We start from the raw sequence: 15,787 nt of genomic DNA, 5'->3' as shown, positions 1-15,787 counted from the left end.
AAAAAAAAATTGTGTGTCCCGATTTTTTTTTTTTTTTGTCAAAATACCAAAGTTTGAGCAAAGCTATGAATAAATCTAATATATACCCTAAGTTGTGTTTTGGAGACACGAGAAATACAAGTTATGTTTTTGTTATGTTCGTTTTAACCGTTTGAGTTTTCAGTGGAAGCCGGGACGGAAAGGTATATAATTTGCTAAAAGATTAAACTAATTTAGTTTAAGGAAATCGGAGTTTAACCTTAGTACCACCAATCTGCTCAGCAGCGAGATTGATACCGATTGCACAAATATTTATTCTTATAACTTAGACACAATTCTTACAACTTCTTTTTTTTTATGTGTGAAGAAAAGAGCACTTAGTTTCATGTCTGAATTTTTGCATGTTTTTGGCGAACCATATTTTTTTGTGTCATTTTTAACAAATCTTATATTTATTTTCTATTTATTCAAAACTTTTCGAATTGTTTTGTATGCCTGTAAGTATATTTATACATAAAATTCTATCACGTTCACTTAAAACTATTTTGATCGAGCCTAGCAAAAATTAGAAATCGATAGGTTTTACAAAGTTGGCATGAATTCTTTCATAAAGCTTCATCTTAATCGATGATTTTGATAAATGTTTCCTCAGTTAAAATATCGTGTTTGTTTTCGGTGGTTCAAACTTACTTAGAATTATAGCAAACAGATACCAGATAAATCTTCTGTGCCAAAATTTGCAAAGTTTATGACTATTAATTGATATTTATAGCGGTGGGAAAAGCGGATAAGAGAATTATCGAGTTTCTAATGGGAAAAAATGGCATCAGTTTATCTTCTTGTACTACCGATAACGACTACTCCCCCGAAACTCATCGATCTTCAATCCTCTATGCAAAGAGTACCCTAAACATTATACATTCACAGCTCATTACAAAGACCATCTACTCAGAATAAACATTCTTTTATTTGTTAAACGTATTGAGCTACATTTTCCTGCGATAATTAATAACACTTAAATTCTTCAAAGATAGTACAAATCAAACGGCATACTATAAAGAATAAGTTTCAGAGGTTTTGGCGATCATTTTGCTACTTGTGAATGAACTGAATATTTTTTCAACTAACATTTAATTCGAAAATATTAATTACAAAGATTAATATTTGTTAATATTAGAAACTACTGTGGTAGAGGTTGTTAAAAGTTTTGGATCATTGTAAGTCACATTTTATTATGTTATTTTAACAAGGCATTTATAACTCAGCAACTTGGCAAATGTTGCCACTGCAGGGCAAGTAAAAATATTTGATTTTCCTTTCATGCAGCCTGGTAAGTAGCGAACTATTAGTGTATTGCAATTCCGAATTCCATAAGATTTTAGCTCTTTAATTATAATTGAAAATGTTCCATAAATAGTAAAATTTTAAAAGGATTAATTTACTTTTTAACAAATTATATCTTTGTTTTACAGTTTTAAAACTACACTTAACTGCTTATATAGAAAGTATCCAACTAAACATTTTATGAATATTGACATGTTTTTAATACTTATTATTATTACTTACATTATTATTAATTAAAAAAAATTCTAACACAACTTGTTACGTAATTTGCTATATTTGTGAATCAAGAAAAACAATTGTGACCATTTGTTAACGTCTGGGGAAGTAAGCATGCATTGGTTATTTTTCCTGTTTTTACCACCTGTTTCTCTATGTTCTTTCTATAAATCGTTTTCTTATCTTTCCTCTTCAGTTTTTAAGCCACACAGTTCACATTTGGTTTCGGGCACTTGTATTTTTGAAATTTATTTGCACAGATTTTCTACTAAATACTGAAATGTGTACTCCAATTTTTGACAATATATTATTGTTTCCTATTTTAAGACTTGATATTACAAATATCATCAAAATATTCTTTGCAATAAGACAATTTATTCCAAAAATGTTAATAAATAACTCACATAATAACTAGGCCACTTGATGCTTTGGAAGATGTTGTTTCTTATATTTTTCTTTCTTTCTTTTTTGTTTTGTTTTGTTATAGATAGAATTGCACAACAAGAATTTTCATCTGTGCTTTGAAATTACTACTTGTGTAGCAAATTATATTATCGTTTCCATGTCTGAAGTGAATCCTTCGAAACGGTATAATTTAGCGATAAGTTTTGTTAGAAATTTAACTATTCATTATTTTAAAAAATTTAAAAAATATTCTAAATACTCCAAAAATCGTTGAAGCAAAGCGTTCAACTATCTTTGATGCTATCAAACGACAGAAATCGCTTGAAACTGTTGAAAATGCGCTGAAGTCTGGATCACATTCCAAGTTAATATGATGGTGTTGGAGATTCATCCTACGAAAACTCAAATAAAACACAAATATTAATGTTGGGAAACTTACAGCGGATTTAGAATAGTTTGCAAGAAAAGTCAACTCTGAACTATAGAAGAATCATCAAAGCATACGGATACAATTATATCACGATAACGAGCCTAAAGATTAACTGTTAACTTATGATTATTATAAGCTAACCTGAAGTTACCAGAACATAAATATTATCGAACATATATGGAGAAAATTGGAGAAAGGCATAAATAAATATGGTATTTCTTCGAAAACTCTGTTAAAAGCAATTCTTAAGAGGAATTGAACAAATGGTATATTCTTCCTCTAAAATATTGTTTAAATCCATGCCAAAGCGCATAAAAAGGGTAATTTTAGCTGAGGATATCCAATGACAGATTGGATGCCTCCTTATTTTCATGTTTTAATATAATGCGTATTCAAAGTTCCGAATACGTATCTGAGTTCATTTTCAGATCTTTTTAAATAAACGCTTTTTTTTTTCGGAAAACTCTATTTTTTACGAAAACAAGCTGCTTTTAAAGAAAATGATCACTAGTACATGTAAAATAAAAATAAAGCTCTTTCGCTAATATTTATTAACTAATGCTTGCAAATAACGCTGAAAAACAGGTGTCCAAAAATAAATGTGAGCCACTGTAAAAGTTTGTGAAACAGCACTTGTAATTATTAAATAGATGATTTTTAATAAATTAATTATTAATACTAATTATTATGCATTAAAACCGCGAATTACTTTTGCTACTCTGGCTATTCGAGGGAATTTAGGCGGAAGAATATGGCCAAACGTAAATAGTCAAGTTAATGTTTCTTGAAAGTTATTCAAACCGAAGCTAAAACCTCAGTAACTGATTAAGAAAATGTGTAGTGCAGAGACCAGTGTTCCTGCTTTTTCGGTGGTGGTGGTGGTGGTGGTGGTAATGGAGTTCTGGCGCAAAGCTCTTAAGGCCATATGTGCCAAACACAGGGTTCGTTCTTCAACATACAAAATACAGTACAAATTTTAGATAAAGAAAAAAGTCTAAATATAACAGCACACTTATAAAATCGAGGAAAGGAAAAAGATATTGAAATGGTAGAATGAAAATGTTGATTATGATTCAGATAATGAGATATGTAGTATAGATATAAAATCCTAAAACATCTGATTCACTAAAATTCTAACATAAAATCTCAAGACAAAATCAAATTAAATAATAGAGACCTATTTTTTTAGTAGTGAACCTGTAGTGAAACAAATTGGTATTGACCTCTCTTCCGATTAAACGGTCGAGAGGCAGGTCGCAGCTATTAAAATACTTCTCACGAAGACTATTAAAATATGGACACTCAATTAAAATGTAATGGACTGAGAGACAAACATTACAATTTGCACAAACAGGCTCATTCTCAGCTTTCAGAAGGTAGTTATGTGTCACTCTAGTGTGACAAATTCTAAGGCGAGTCAAAAGAACTTCCTCTTTGCGGTTTCTAGTAGTATCCCAATGGTCTAGTTTAGGCTTCAGCCTTCTCAACTTGTTATGATGCTGAATGTCCCACAGTTGCTGCTATTTTTTTCTGATCTTCTCTTTGCTGACACAACAGATATCTCTAAAAGGGATGAGGTGGCCGGACATTTCAACAGCAGATTTCGCTGTAATGTCTGCCAGCTCATTGCATTTTATTCCTGTATTTCCGGGACCAAGCAGTACAGAATTTCATATCCACAACTTGTTAATTTAATATTCAACTTGAGTGCATCGACTATCACAGGATTCTCGGTGCTGGAAAAGGATTTTAAAGCTTTCAATGCACTGTAGAAAGTCTGTACATATAAGGCATTTTCTATGGTCTCGCGTTGAGATGTACAAAAGCGCATAATATATGGCTGTCAGTTCGGAGGTTAAGACCGAGGAAGCGTCGTGTAAACGTCTGCCCTCCATGTGGTCACTAATTATAAATGACATTACAACATGATAAGTTGCCTTAGAGCCATTCGTATATATGGAAAGATAACTGCTGTAACTATGCCTGTGCTCAGCGAAAATTTGTCTGTAGATGCTCTCATTAGTGGTTGCTTTGATGTAACTATGGAAAATATCAACAAGATGGATTTGTGCATTTTCCTAAGGTAAGATTTCAAAATGCTGTACTGCTTGTGGGGAAATATCAGACAGGGAGATTTCTTCAATGAGAGGACGAACTCTGACAAGAAAAGAAAGCACACAGGATAGACGTGCTTCAAATAAAAGGTCACATCTATTAATCAAGTAAACACAGTTTATAGGGATGGTCAGGTTGTGACAATATATTAAAATACTGTAAAAGAGACAACTCCTCACGCCTCAAGCGGAGTGATGGTTCGTATCAGACAACATAAAGGCTCTGGACAGGAGACGTCCTGAAGGCTCCAGAACAAATCCGCAGAGCCTGATGATGAACAGGATCTAGTTTTAACAACACTGAAGATCGAGTGGATCCGTAAACAGCTGAGCCGTAGTCTAGTCTAGAGCGAATAAGAGCTCTATAAATGCGAAACATAGAGCAACGCTCTGCACCCCATGTGGTGTTCGCCAGGACTTTTAAAATATTTAAAATTTTTGTACATTTCGTTCTTAAGTTTAGGACATGAGAAAGGAAAGTTAATTTTCGGTCGAACATCACCGCTAAAATTTTACTTCAGGTGCAAACTGGAATCACTGATCCATTGAGATATAATTCAGGCTCAGGATGGAGACCTCGCTTTCTAAAAAATGCACGCATACAGTCTGTTTCGAAAACGTAAATCCTTGTCTGTTTGACCATTCCTGGATCCTGCTCAAAGCGATGTGGAGCTGCCTCTCTTCATGTCTCATATCTGCACCTCGATAGCTAATTTGTAGATCATCAACCTATAAAGATCCTGAAATGGTGGGTTTTAATACAGGATTTATTTTTAGGTTGAATAGGGTTACACTAAGCACACAGCCTTGAGGCACACCCTCTTCCTGTTTGAAAATTTCTGGGGAAACAGAGCCAATTCTTACTTGAAAAGTTCTAGCTTCCAAAAAATTCTGAATGAAAAATGGTAGGTTCCCACGCAAGCTGAAGATCACGAAGTATGCCGTATCTCCATGCCTTATCATAAGCTTTCTCTATATCAAAGAAAATTGATAATAAGGTGATTTCTTCTTAAAGCTTTACGAATAGATTTCTCCAAAAGGTGCATCTTATCTATGGTTGTTCTTCCCTTTCGAAAACCGCTTTGATAAGGCGAAATTATATTATTCTTCTCCAAGAAATAGACTGTTTACCATTTTTTCAAACAGTTTGCATACGTTTGCATAGCGATTGGCCGATAGTTCGAGGGATTCCTCACGTCTTTCCCTGGCTTAGCAGTGGGAATCACAACAGCTCTATTCCATGCACTGCGAAAAGTTCACTCCTTCCATACCCTATTGTAAAGAGTGAGAATGGCAGTCAGTGACTTAAAGGACAGATGCTTGAGCATTTTGTAATACACGCCATCAGGACCCGGACAAGACCTATGAGTCTGCAACAAAGCTCTCTTTAACTCAAGCATTGTAAAATCTCTATTATAAGGCTTAAAGTTGGAAGAGTTGAAAGTGATGGGATTTCTCTCAGAGCGCTGCTTGACAGAAAGAAATGCGAGTGAATAATTTCTGCTGGAAGAAACGGCAGCAAAAGTCTCACGAATTGTATTCACAATTTTTTCTATGGAGCTAATCACTCGGCCATCTTTTTCCAAAAAGGAAAATGCGTGGTCTTTATATATTCCGCATGCTTTTTTAACTTTTTCGCAAATCCGCTTACTAGGCGTAGAGGATGTTATTGAGGTCACGTATGAAATACAGGAATTCCTCTGGCTTTGCCTTCTTACTTTTCATGCGCTTGCTTTGGCTGTTTTAAATGCTATAAGGTTTCGCAAAGTAGGGTATCTGGAAAAAGTTCCCCATGCTTTTTTTTTTTTTTTCCTTTTTCACTGCTTTATGGAAGTAACGATTCCGCCACGGTTTTGAATACTTTAGCATTTTTCCTGATGTTCTAGGTATAGAGAGCATGAATAATAGCATTAGTGACTTCTTCAACTGCGTCATCGATTTGCACATCTTCTACCATGTTCTCTGTGAGCTCTGCAGTGGAAAAGAAGAGTTTCAAGTCTGCCCTATCAAGGATGAATCGAGGGAATCTCGACATGGGGTTTGCTCCTCTTCGTGAAAGAGATACAAAAATGGGATAATGATCTCTGTTGCAAATATCATTTCCCACACTAAAAGTGCAAATGGCAATAGAGATGATGAACAGATGGCAAGGTCGAGAGCGTGGAATGTTCTTGAAGGCTCATGGAAGTAAGTATCCTGCCCATTATTCAGGAGACAAAGATCTTCAATCATCCGCTGAATTTGTCTTCCTCGGGAATTTGTATCTTTACTACCCCAGAACGGACTATAGCCGTTAAAATCTCCTATTATGATAAAGGGCTCAGGGAGTTGCTCTCTAAGACCATTTAAATCTTGCTGATCAATGTGCTCATTTGAAGGCAATACAGAGAAACGACTGAAACAACAATATCAAAATTTGCTTAAGTAGCGACAACTTGGAGGGATGTCGTCAAAGAAAGTGCATTTGATGGATAGTCTAGTGAAGTGAGGAGACATACACCTCCACTGCCACACTCACCTGCACGGTTGTCTTTCTTGACGAAAGAAAAACCTCCGATGTTTTGCTTATTGTTCTGGTTTTAGATTTGTTTCCTGTATTGCTAAGCACACAGGATTATAAGCGTTGATCATAGCTTTGATGTCGAGCAAATTTCGATGGAAACCGCGACAGTTCCATGAGACGAGGGTGGCCATTATAATTTTTTTTGTTCTTTCTCTGCTGCTTCTTAGTTTTTCGTGGAAGTAGATGCCTGGGAACTTCTAGACTTCTACTTCCATATTATCTGAATCCGCAGATTCAGAAATCATCCCATCAACAGAGCTATTGCTGGGACTTCTATTTAATTATTTTTTGAGTGGCATTTTTGGGGTTTACTTTGAATGACTGTACTAAATTAGTTGGGTTTTAGTTTTTTTGTTTTTTGTAATCGGTTGGGTTTTGTTTGATAGAGTGTGTACAAATTGAAGTTTGGGTGGCAACTGTACGAGATGTTTTAAGAGCATTGGCGTAAGATGTATTTGGTCAAACCTGTGTGCTTTGGACTAATCTTCTGGCTTCAGCATATGTGATGTTCCTAGTTACTTTTGTAGTCTGCACTTCTTTTTCTGATTTCCATTATGGGCACAAGCGAGAAAATGCTGGGTGTTTATCCTTGCAATTTATACACAAAGGCACAGTGGTACAATTATCACAATCGTGATCAATCTGTGAGCATCGGGTGCATGTGAGGCTGTCACGACAAGACATCTTAGAATGGCCGAAGCGCTGGCATTTGAAGCATCGCATAGGGTTTGGAATATAATGTCTTACAGGGCAATTTAGGTATCCGGCCTTAATATTCTTAGGCAGATCAGGCGAGTTGAAGGTCGGGATCACGTGTTTCTGATCGATCAACTGACCTACCTTATGCATCTTGATCCGCTTAACACCACAGACATTTTGGTCAGACAGCTCGGATGCGATCTTTTCTTCGGAAACACAGAGAAGGTCGACTTCCGAGATTACACAGAGACAACTATTCAATGTCTTATGTGCTGTTACAGTGACATTCGCTTGCGCAAGTTTGGTTATTTGAAGTAAGGAAGCAGACTGCGTACCCGAAGTTGGGTCAATAATCAAGTCTCCAGAGCGAAGACGCTTTATATTTCTGGGCTCATCAATACAGGAATGGATGTATTTATTCATCAGAAAAGGAGACATCTTTTGCAGCTCGCAGGAGTACTAGAGACAACACGGAAACAGGGACCATTGTTGGGATTATTTGCATTTGCATCTGCACGTACCTTTCTAGCAGATTTTTCAGAACTACTAACGCTTTGAGCGACGGGACGGACTTCAAAGTCTTTAATCATATATATTTTTGAATTTGCCATATTGAAGTGAGGAATTATTCTTACCCGGCAGCCCCACCCACCAGGCAGTCCAACAAGGGGACGCAGACAACTGCGCCAGGGTTAACCGGGTCTATACGCAATCTGAAGCCCCCACAGTCAGCTCTCCCGAAAACTTATCCCGAAAGCTTATCCCCAAGCAACTGTCCTTAGAGACATGTGAACAGACATGCCGATTGACACTAGCGGGGACAACTAAGTGCCTTCCGTTTCAGTCTGAAGCAGAGGCCAAAGCAGTGAGTTGGGAACAGTACCTCGCCCCTCAGCTACGAGGACCCTCCTTTCCAGCCTTACGGGTCACAAGGCAAGGCAAACACGTAGGTGGTTTTCTCTCTGTGAGAAACTCTAAAGAAAGGGATGTGGCAGATTCTCACTTTGAGCCCGAACTTCCGAAAAGGAAAAACCTCAAGGGCAGAAAAGATTAAAATAGTAGAGAGAAGGAGAGATGAAATGGAAGGGAGGAAAGATCACTGGAGCCCCAGGATCGTGACATCCCTCTCAGCAAGAAGATGATCCTCTGAAGGGCTAGGGTACCTCGGGATTGCCGCAACCGTACTCACAAAAGTGAGCCCCTGAGCGGCCTGCGTTTTCGGAGTGTGAGGCTAGGACTTTCCTGAGCAAGGAAGAGATACTGCTAGAGTTCCATGCTCGTCTCACCAAAGGTTATGGTTCTGCGTAATATCTTAATAGACTGATGTCAAAAATAAAATTCCAGAAGTAGTTCTCTGAGGTAATTAGCTTTAACAGACCAAAGCTTATAACTGATGTATGTAATGTGAATGATCCATCCATAAAGTCTTTGGTCAAGCATAACACCAGAGTATTTAATTTGCTTGGCCCACAGGATGACTGTGTTGTGCATACTGTTGTTTCGTTCCAAATTTCTCTTCCTGTTGTATAACATAGATTGGGATTTCTCCACATTTATTTGAATTTTCCCTTTCTGCGGCTAGAACTACAACGTATGAATGTGATTTTGTAGTGATTGTGCGACTGAATTCAGAAATGCATTTTTGAGACATAATCGCTATCGTCGGCATACTCAGTGAGTATAGTGTTAGCTGCATGTGGAATGTCATCCGCATAAAAGTTTGAAAAGAGCTAGCCCTGATACTGAACCTTTTGGTACACCAGCGTGAATCTGTCGGTGTGTGGAGTATGTGTTGCTATAAGGAACGACAAAATACCTATTGTAACTGATGAACTGATATAAGTTGTTATAAGGAACGACAAAATACCTATAGAAACTGATGGGGTTTATGATGTTATTTGGGAAAAACCAAGATGTTTAATTTTCAGATTAGCTCCTCTAGCAACACACGATCAAAAGCTTTGAGAAATCGAGCAATAATGCTTCAGTGATGAGTCGGTTTTGTAGGTCTTGTGAAATAAGCTCCGTAACACGATGCAGCGGGTTGCTCGTTGAATATTTTTACCTGAAAGTATGTTCCTATGGAATGAGGATGTTATTATTGCCAATGAAATTATTGATTCTTTAAGTTATTACATCTTCGGAGATTTTGCTTAATTCTGACAGTAAGTTTATTGACCGATATAACTCAGGATCTATTCATAGCTTTGGGATTGGCGAGATGGGATTGGTTTGGAAGTGCTGGATTCTGATTATGTAATTTATGATTTTCGAAAACTTGAAGAGCTTCCTGGTTCCCATTTTTTTATAATCTTCTTACTAACATTATACAATCCGGGGCTTTTCAGTTTTTTCTTTTCTCGATATATCTCATAACTCTGATGACATAAGTGAAAGAATGTTACTGATGTTTGTTCTTGAAAAAAATTCTGAATTGAGTGACGCGACTAAGCATTCCGTTTGTGGATGTGGAATGTTGCTTTTTTAAAAGTGAGGCGCATAGTTATCAGTTAACGATTGAACATTCTTTGTTGCGGTGTATGCGATCCCATTACGGCCATTAGGGAGGGGAATATGTTTGTATTCAGAACAACATTCCAGATAGAACGATGACGAAAGTAACATCACTGGAGGAATCTGTTTAACAGAATGTTTTATAGCATATTTCAATTCTGACAAAACTCGTGAATTTGATGTGTATACCTTAGATTTCAAATAACGCCCAGAATCAGAAATTCCGTTGCAGAATTACGCAATTCCGGAATTACACAATTTCGCAACATTGTTTTATACAGAGCACTTGTGATAGAGCACGTTTCCATATCTATGGAAGTGATCTTTTCGAAGAAGTATGGACCGAGTACGAATGTGCTTGCGATACCGTGCCATACAGTCACTTTAGCTCCGTGTAAAGACTCTGCCACGTCGAAAGGATTTTCATCACAATTTTGAATTCTGTTCAGAAGACAGAAACGTGCGCGGTATGAAAATACGGTATAAAAATGTGCTCCGTCACAAGTGCTCGGTATGCATCAATGTTGCAGAATTACGTAATTCCAGATTTTCAAAAGCGAAATGTCGTTAACGACCTTTTATGGATGCGAGGCTGTGCTCCTCCCACGTCACCACCTGTTTTCGGCAAGTGCTGCAATAGTACATTGGAGATTTTAATCTAATTAAATTTATTTAATTAATTTAATTTAAGATAATTTAAGATTTTAATCTTAATTAAGTCATCCACCGTAACTTTTCAGTTTTGTGATCACCGCGATTCCTCGACATCACTCGGATAGATTTATGGTTCTGGATTATCTGAAACTTAAGGTATACACATCAAATCCCCGAGATTTCCTTTCCTCTCCTCTTTTAAGTTGCCATTGGCCCTTTACAATATTCTTTGAAAATTTTTTACGCCTGCAGTTTTGGTCATTTGCATCATTTTAACGCCATTTATTTTTTTTCAATGCACTTGAAAAATGTGAGTGCTCCCATTCAGAAATTTTTAAATATTTTCACTGTAACTGTAACCATCAGAACACTATTATTTTAGCTCTATTGTATAGAGCTCTGTTGTCTCGAGCGCAACAATGTCTGAAATAAATGTCTGAAATTTTATCTCGATGGATTGAGCCGTTAGGCTGCTAGCGGTTCATTATCGGAGAAGTTGATACACCACACTGTACTTGCCAAACGATTTAAACAAGTAAGTCGCATACATTCATTTAAATATATTTGCTTAACATCCTAAACTATGCGCATTGTAGTGCATTATTATTATATATAATATAAATGATTGGCACTGAAAACATTAAAAACATGCAAATAAATTGATAGTATGCTTAATTAAACTTTGCTTAGAAGAACAGCAACTAATTCGGATTTCTACTATACTCTGAATGACTGTTTCATTCACATACCTGCTTATTCCTCTGATTCTTAAAGGGATTTGTTTCTGAAAACCTAAGATGAGAAAATACTAATGGTTTTACCATAGAACAAAAGATTGATCAGTCGTTAATTTACTTCCATGCTTTATACGTTTCTGGAAAATAGTTCCGAGAATTATTTCCTCTCTCTCTCTTTTTTTTTTTTTTTAACTAATTATGGCACAGAACTTGAGTACTATTCGCTAAAGACAGAAATGTTACAAAGGAGATTTTATAAGTTGTTTGTATCCGAGGCTATAAGATTTATCCGTTCGTATTCCGTAAATTCGGAAAGCACAGCTTAATTAATAACAATAATTATTTTATAACAATTATGAGTAATTTGACTTACAAAATGCGTTTATTGCATCAATTTTTTTACTGGATGTTATTTCCCTTCTTTCTTTCCTTGCGCCAAATCTTAATTTCAGTCCCTTCTACTGACCGAGCTCTCTTGAATGTTTTCACACTTATGCATTTGTGAAAACAATGCAGTATTCCTTTCAAAATTCACTATAAATATTTTTTATATAATATTGACATTTTTTGACCCTGGTTTGTTAAAGTTTAATTTAATCAAGCCAGATTTGGATATTTATGCTCTGAGAGATCAAAAGTAGTTTTTAAACGGATGCATAACAATAATGTTTGAAATGAAGTTTTTACAGAATCTTGAACGTAATTTTATAATTTAATGTATTTTGGCAGTTATCGAATTTTTGGTAGCTTACCATGCAGTTGTTAATAATAACGATTTTTCAAATAAAAAAAATCCAAACCTTCATTTTGAGCAATTTCGTTAGTTTAAAAGCGCCATTTCTAAACTAAATAGAAATTAAAATGAATTGAATGTTAATAATGTCAGCGGATACATCGAAATACTTCGGAGGAGGAGGAAAGTACGCAAAATAATTTTAAATTACGCGGACAAAGTTAAATACAAAAATGTTTTTTTTTGTCATTTTATCTGTCATAGCCTTGTTCGTCATATGCGACTAAGACTGTAATCTGAAACACCACATACGAATTGTCATAGAGCATTCACTGAATTCCAAGAAACAGTAGAATCGGTAATTTAAAAATAACATACTTAGGAATAAATGTATTCGACTCATTTAAATTTCTCTTTGATAACTGGGATTAAAAAATCCAATTTTGTTAGCAGCCTTACTGTTTTATATTTATTCACATAGGACAAAGAATATTCTGATTACTGAAAACTATGTGAATGTAATACTTTTACCCTAGTGCATTTAACTAAAACAATACAATGTAAAATTATTTTTCTTAATTCAATTTATTCGAACTGCTGATAAAACTACGACGTAAACAGATGACAAAATATAAGTGCAATTTCGCATACTTGTTGTTAATTTATTTAAAGTGTTACATATATCGTTTCATTTGTTCACTACTAAAATTTTCAATATACGTGCATTTATCATTTTGCATAAAATAAATTACTTGATGCTCAAAGGTTAAAGAAAATAGTGAGATTTATTTTTAATACAAGCACTAAAGGTATTCATTGCTTTCTACAGACCGTTTGAAAAACAATAAAATTATTCATTTAGTGCGAGAATTCTAATTTCTTAAAACTAAGTTAACACAGAAATTTTTTAATGCAATTTAATAATGCAAAGGAATTTCGTTTTATTACCTCGTTGTTGAGTTGGAATACGTACTTGCACTCTTCTGCTATAAATAAGAACGAGCTAAGGCATTTTATACTTTCATGTTTAGTAATATTTTCGGCATTGAAAAAAGAAATTAAAACGCATTGCAACTACTCCCATTTATCTAAAATAATTGAGGCGGAATTATTTCGGCTTATATATTTTTTCTCTTTTAGATAATTTCCAACTAGTTTCATTTTGACTAAAAAAATGACTATTTTGCATACTTTATTTATTTTCAACATTAATTCTATTTTTAAAATGTTTGAATAAAATTCAAAAATTAATTTTTTTTTTCATTTTCATTTGAATTTTGTGAAGAAAGTAAAATTAATTTCATTGAAAAGGCTGTAATAGCTATCGAATTAAAAATTATTTAGCAATTGTTTTATTACACTTATCGCTTCAAAGCGAATGCAGCATGTAAAACTGGACAATATCACAGGAATGCACAATAAGTGAACTTGGAAAACCTTATATTCAAAGTTAATAGCACTGTAGTGTAAATGTACAAGTATTTATAAAAAAAAGCTGCTTATAGAATTAAAATAATTGATGCCTAGTTAATAGCCAACATCGTCCAGTTTGAGAAATCGTGTTTTGGAATATTGTTAATGGTAAAGGAAATCTGAAAATTTCCTCACAAAACAGCACAAAAGCCATTTAATAAACAGCGCTATTTTAAAAAATTTATTGAAAATTTTCGAGGTTTTCTTAGTAGCATATTCACTTTCAGGAAACTATTTTTAAATGAAACAAATTTCCACTGATATAAACAATTAGTAAGAGGAATTATTTGAAAGTAATAGTTCTTTGGGCTGATTTCAAAATTCGCTCTTTTGATATACTTACACTCACTTTTATTCATTAAATATACGTATCTACTCTTAGTAAAGTGGCAGTGATCAAAAGTTGACTTTAAAAAATGGTAGATAACTCGTTTTTAGATTCATTTATTTAACGTTATTTTTCTTAAACTCTTTGACAGAGTTTTACTGTATTGTAATTTCCAAACGCTCATATCCATAATTGCTACTCTAAAACAGGTAATGTTTTTACAATGCCCCAATATAACGAACTGACGTGAAAATTTTCTTCCTCTGCATTTAATAAAGCTGAAAGAACATGAAGGAATTCAAGCAGTTTATAGCCTTTTATATTTAATAGTGTGCGTCATCTTACCTAAGTCTTGTTTTCTGCCTTAGATTTGAGAACAGAACATAGATTAGAAGACAGAAGTTCTTTAAATCGGAAACTGATGCTTTACAGATGTTGATGACCATCTAAGAGTAAAGTTGCCATTCGAACTAATGACATCATTTTATAAGAAAGGAGAGGGGGGAGGCTTTCCAATAAACCCGATGACACTAAAAACGAAGTCTGTATGGACATCTGAACTGAAATAAAAGTTTTCGCTTCGGCCTACAAATTACAACGTTTGATTTACAGCTGAGACAATTTTTTCTCTGCACATGTCTTTAGGGTGTGTTATCGTCATCTAGAAACCGATGCGATTGATTTATCTTTGAGAGCATAGACTTCCATAGCTCGGAAACTTGTAATTCTGAATCACTATATCTCTAGAGAATAAAGCGTCTCAACTTTCGTTCTGAAAGTACCGCTTGCTTTTGATGTTTGTGCTTTAAAAGACATAAAATAAAACAAACGCTATCGCAGAGGAATGTCTCATCCTTCAAAATAAAAGAAAGACGTTTGAGAGCTATTTCGGAAAAGGAAAAAATGAAGCGAAAAAGGTAATAAAATAAAATAAATTTCAGCAGATAAAAGTCTGGAAGTGTCATCTAGCTTAATGATGTTGATGGCATCAAACGACGATATATATATATATATAGAGAGAGAGAGAGAGAGAGAGAGAAAAGAGCCATTTTCATTATCTTTTGAAAATGGGCTAAAACTATGATGAATCATTATGTGGTTGAACTGTTTAAAAGTTTCATGATGAGTTTCATCGATTTCGAACATATTTCATTATTTATTTGATGATTGCTTCTAGTTTATCATTGACAACCAGAATGAACTTAGTTTTAAATTAAGGTCTTTTTCTGTGAAAATCGAAATGCCATATAAAGGAAGGGTGACATCTGAATTATTTTGAATTCTCTTAAGTCTTTTGCTGTAATAATAATAGCAAGGATAAGCTATTTGAAATAAAATAATGTGCTTTTAGATATTGATGAGAATGATATAAAGGCAACATTTCATATTTTTCAGAACTTATCAGCTATTGTGTTGACGCTCAAAAGAAGAAAAAAAAATTAGTACAATAATTATTTTGAGGAATTTTTTATATTTTATTTTTATGTGATAGGTAATTTTAATGTAAGAAAATAAAAGTTAATTTTTCTCGATGCAATTCCAAAGCATCAGATGTATCCGCGAGTTAAAAAAATTCCTAAATAATGCACATCCATAGC

The sequence above is a fragment of the Stegodyphus dumicola genome, chromosome 5, assembly GCF_044657685.1.
Source record: "Stegodyphus dumicola isolate Sdum_Otavi_A_Nest chromosome 5, ASM4465768v1".
NCBI classification, from domain to species: Eukaryota; Metazoa; Arthropoda; class Arachnida; order Araneae; family Eresidae; genus Stegodyphus; species Stegodyphus dumicola.
Note: the sequence above shows the minus strand (reverse complement) of the source record.